This window comes from Chrysochloris asiatica, unplaced genomic scaffold (genome assembly GCF_000296735.1).
Source record: "Chrysochloris asiatica unplaced genomic scaffold, ChrAsi1.0 scaffold00026, whole genome shotgun sequence".
NCBI lineage: Eukaryota > Metazoa > Chordata > Mammalia > Afrosoricida > Chrysochloridae > Chrysochloris > Chrysochloris asiatica.
The window spans coordinates 10,789,210-10,794,724 of NW_006408544.1; the positions used below are offsets into that span (position 1 = coordinate 10,789,210).

The window sequence follows — 5,515 nt, forward strand, 5'->3', positions numbered from 1 at the left end:
ATGGTATAAAATCAGGAAAGGTGTGCACTAAGGTTGTATTCTTTCACTTTGTTTTTACAATCTGTGTGCTGAACAGCTAATCCAATAAACTAGATTATATGAAGAACTTGGCATCAGGATTGGAGGAAGACTCATTAATAACCTGTGACATGCAGATGATACAACCTTGTTTCCTGAATGTGATGAGGATGTAAAATATTTATTAATGAAGATCAAAGACCACAGCCTTTGGTATGGGTTACACCTTAATGTAAAGAAAGCAAATATTCTCACCAATAGAATAATAAATAACTTCATGATGAATGGAAATAATATTGAAGTTGTGAAAGACTTTATTTTGCTTGGATCCACTATCAACACTCATGGAAACAGCAGTCAAGAAATTAATGAAGATTGCATTGTGCAAATCTGCCACAAAAGATATCTTTAAAGCATTGAAAAGCAAAGATGTCAGTTCAAGGACTAAGGTGTGCCTAACCCAAACCATTGTATTTTCAATAGCCCCACATGCATGTGAAAGTTGGACAATGAATAAGGAATACCCACAGAAGAAGTGAAGTATTTGACTTATGGTGTTGGAGAAGAATATTGCCAGAAGAACAAACAAGTCTGTGTTGGAAGGTGTACAGCCAGAGTGCTCCTTGAAACCTTGGTGATGAAACTTCTCACTCATTATCAGATGGGACCAGTTCCTGGAGAAGGGCTTTATGCTTGGTAAAGTAAAGGGACAGCTATAAAGAGGAAGAACCCTCCTGCTCCCCCCACCCCCAAGGAGATGAAGTGGCACAGCAGCAATGAGCTCAAGCACGACAACAATAGTGAGGCTGGCAAAGGACTGGGCAGGGTTTTGTTCTGTTGTGCATCAGATCACTATGAGTTGGAACCAGCTCGATGGCACTTAACAACAACAATTCTCATGAGTGTTGATTATTATGACCAAATCCAGTTATAGGCTTCTTTGTGGATAAGTCTCATTTCCTTCCCAACTACATTTTGCTTGGTTTTTGGTTTTGTAAACTTCTTTAAGTGAGGCAAGTAGAAGATCCTGGAAATAGTTTCAGATTTTTAAAACCTCAGTAGCCTAGGCATCTGTCACAGCTAGTTACACTTAACTGCACAGATTTAAGACAGACTTTACCTGATTATTGTGGTGGTTGAAACAAGTAACTACTTTAGAAGGGACAGCATGAGAACTAAGATGCGCCTGACCCAAGCCATGGCATTTTCAATAACCTCATATGCATGCAAAAGCTGGACAGTGAATAAGGGAGACCGTAGAAGAATTGATGCCTTTGCATTATGGTGTTGGAGGAGAAATTGCCATGGGCTGCCAAAAGAACCAACAGATCTGTGTTGGAAGAAGTGTAGCCAGAGTGCTCCTTTGGAAGCCAGGATGCCAAACTTTGTCTCTCATATTTTGGACATATTGTCAGGAAGGACCAGTCACTGGAGAAGGATACCATATTTGGTAAGATGGAGGGTCAGAGAAAAAGAGGAAGGCCCTCAGTGTGCTGGATTGGCAAAGTGGCCACATCAATGGGCTCAAGCGTAGCAACAATTGTGAGATTGGCCCAGGACCAGGCAGTGTTTAGTTCTGTTGTGCATTGGGTCACTATGAGTCAGTACTGACTTGATGGCACCTAACAATAACAACAATGACTGTCTAATTGGAACAATTCCTCTGAATTTTCTAGTCCTAAAGAACTTATAAGGTGATCTGGTGGTAAAGTGGGCTAAACATTGGGTAACTAACTGCAAAGTTGGTGGTTTAGGCTGCGGGTATCATCCCTACCTCACCACTGAGCTGTTTGCCAGCCATGGAACCCGGAGTTCCCTGCTGCCGCCATACCCACCAGCATGGCCACCCAGTGACAAGGAACCCCCATCTCAACAAGGACTTAGCGTCTACCTTAGAAGAGAGATAGCAATTGAAAATCCATAGGTTGTTGCCCCCTTGCTTCATCAGTCAGAATATCCAGGTCCATCATGTAATTAAAAACTTTGAGCATCTGAACTCTGACTTTAACAGGTATCTGCTCTTAATGAACCTTCAAGATAGAAATGAAACCTCTTTTGTAGAGTGCTAATGTCTGATAATGGGAAATTCATGCCAATTGTTAATACTCAAGCTGTGGGTCTGGCTTGTCAACAATATAGTTTAGCATTTCAAAAGCCAAGAGGTCTCTTTATTAGTATCCGTGATAAAGGGCACAGTGCTTCAAGTCTTAATGCCTGGCCAGAAGATGGCATCAAAGCTTTTATGATAACTAATAGAGAGAATATTCTTGGCTTGGGAGACCTGGGCTGCAACGAGATGGGTGTCTCTGTGGATAAATTGACTGTGCATACAGCTTTGGAGGGATGAACCCTCAAGAGTGTTTGCCTGTCACTTGATGTAAGAACAGAAAATTAGGAGTTATTTAAAGATCCATTGTACATTGGACTATGGCAGAGGAGAGTGAGAAGTCATGAATATGGTGCGCTTAGGAATTAATTCATGGAGGCAGTTTCTTCCAAGTATGACATGAATTGCCTTATTCAATTCGAAGATTTTGCCAATAGGAATGCATTTTGTATCCTGCACAAGTATCGAAACCAGTATTGTACATTCAATGACGATATTCAAGGAATAGCATCTGTTACAGTAGCAGGTCTCCTTGCAGGTCTTCAAATAACCAAGAACAAACTGTCTAATCATACAACACTGTTCAAAGGAGCTGGAGAGGTTGCCATAGGAATCACACACTTGATTGTCATGACCATGGAAAAAGAAGGTTTGCCGAAGGAGAAAGCCATCAAAAGATATTGTTGGTTGACTCAAAAGGATGAATAGCTAAACGCCATGATTCAATAACACAGAAGTAAGAAGAATTTTCTCATGAACATGAAAAAGTGAAGAACCTAGAAATCATTGTTCAAACACTAAACCAACTGATCTAATAGGAGTGGCTGCAATTGATGGTCTTTCACAGAACGAATTATCAAAGATATGGCTTCCTTCAGTGAGCAGCCAATTATTTTTGCTTTGAGTAATCCAACTAGCAAGCAGAATGTTCTGCGGAGCAATGCTATAAACTAAAGAGACATGCAATTTTTGCCAGTGGCAGTCAGTTTGATTCCATCACTCTTCCAAATGGAAGAACCTTGTATCCTGGACAAGCATCAATTCTTAAGTGTTTTCTGGAGTTAACTCTTGGTGTTGTTGCATGTGGATTGAGGCACATCATGGATAAGGTCTTTGTCACAACTGCTGAGATTATAGCTCAGCAAGTATCAGATAAACACTTGGAAGAGGGTTGATTTTATCTTCCTTTGAACACCTTTAGGGAAGTTTCTCATTATGCAAGATGCATACCAAGAAGAGATAGCCACAGTTTACCCTGACCCCAAAACAAGAAAGCATTAGTCTGTTCTCAAATGTATACCACTGATTATGACCAGTTTCTACCTGATTGTTATTCCTGGCCTAATGGTGCCAAGAAAATACAAGCCAAAAGTTGACCAGTAGGATAATAACTGACATTTCTAACTCTATTAATGAGATCTTGAAGTCTTTCATAATTTTTTAAAGTTTGTATATTTATAATGGTTCCTAATATGCTTGGAGTCCTGGTGTGTCACTGTGGGTTAATGCACCAGACTGCAAAGCTGTTTGAACTGCAAGGTCGGTAGTTCAAGCTCACCGGCTGCTCCTTGAAAACCCTATACAGAGTCGCTATGGGTCGGAATCGACTCAACAGCACTTCACAACAACAACAATATCCTTAGATTAAGAAAACTTTACTTTAGCAACCTAATAATTTTATAAGAATATTAAATTAAATTAGAATAAACATTACACTAAACAAAAACAAAAAAAAAAAATTGGTTTAAATCCAGCAGTTGCTCCTAGAAGAAAGACGAGGTTGTCTACTTCCATAAATATTTACAGTTTATGAAATCCTAAGAAACTGTTCTATTCTGTCCCATTTATAGAGTTACTATAAATCCCAATCGACTCAATCACAGTAAGTTTTTTTTTATTAAAGAGTTAATAATTATAGACAGGTACAAGTAGGTACTGATGCCCAGTAAAGAACAAAGAATAAAGTGATCAGCATTAGTTCAATGTAAAGGTTTTTCATATGTTTTGCAGTGATTTAGCATTTGATTGAGCAGGAAAATGTGATGATAATCTTTTCTTCCCTCAAAAACAAAAAAATGAAAGGAAAAAGTTTCTAGTTGTTAGGGATATATAGAAGTAAAGAAGCAAACGGAAAGTTGGATGGTTATAATAGTGTGGTAATATTGGCCTATGTAATGATAGGCAATGTTTGTTCATTCTGGAGAGTGCCAATTTCTCTACAGTGTCAGGGTAGAAAGAAGTCCATGAAGACTGTACTAGTGAGATGGCATCTAACATTTCAAGAATCAAGTGTTTTCTCATAAAATCATAAGGACATACAACAGGTTCAATAGGGGAAATGACATGATCAAGGGGAATTACAGAAAACTGTTTCCTAATTTCAAGAGTAAGACATAGAGAAAGTTGTGAAGGGCTTCAGATGCCAAATAAGTGAATTTATGCTTTATTGTTTAGACTAGGGAGCTATCAAGGAGCTGAGGAGCAATAGAGCCTAATGGTTAAAAGCAAGATTCTGGAATGAGACTGAGTTTCAATTCTAGAGTTACTATTTATTAATTGCATGAATTTTGCCAAGTTCCTAAATTCTCTGTGCCTCTGTTTTTCATTTGTAATAAGGGAATAATAATAATTTCTTCTTCGATGCATAAGGAAATTAAGATATTTAATTTATTCAACATACTTAAAATAAAACCTGAGTTAAAAGTACTATAATGTGTCATTAGTACAACTGAAGATTAGTGTTTAGGAGTGAATTTGGAACTGAACCAAATCCCAGCTCTGCTCCTAACCAGTTGTGTAAACTCTGGTTATTTAGGTAAGCTCCCTGTGTCTCAAGTTACACTCTGGAAAATAAGAATAATATTAGCATTAAATAGTGGTGAGCACCACTGTCTGTCACTCAGGAAACAATAGTCCTAGTAGGGTAGTGGATTAAGAGCTTGGCTGCTAACCATGAGGTCAGTAGTTCTCATCTACCAGTTGCTCCATGGGAGAAAAATGAGGCATTGTGCTATTATAAAGATTTATAGCCTCAGAAACCCCCAGGGTTTCTAAGAGTCAGAACCAACTCGGTGGCGCACAACCACCACAACTACCACCAGAGTACATAAGCTTAAATTAATCAAATATGAAGATTTAGATCAAAGAGTAAACCATAACAAATACTCAAGAAATGTTATCTCTAACTATTAATGAAAGATGTAAAACTGTGGCATAAGCATCAAGACCAACATATTTGAAATGTAATTCTGTAGGCTGAAGAAGATCTGTAGAGAGAAATGCCCACATGGGAGGCTGCAACAAATTTTTCAGACCAAGTGAGTGGCATTGCAAAAGACTGAAAGATTTGGATGTAAGAAATATATATTTTTCTACAATGGCTAAGACTCA

The 5,515-nt window shown here is 38.4% G+C and overlaps 1 pseudogene; it reads left to right on the forward strand.

Moving 5' to 3' along the window:
- Positions 1-1,817: 1,817 nt before the first annotated feature.
- On the forward strand, positions 1,818-3,501 carry LOC102827594 (annotated as a pseudogene).
- Positions 3,502-5,515: the final 2,014 nt, after the last annotated feature.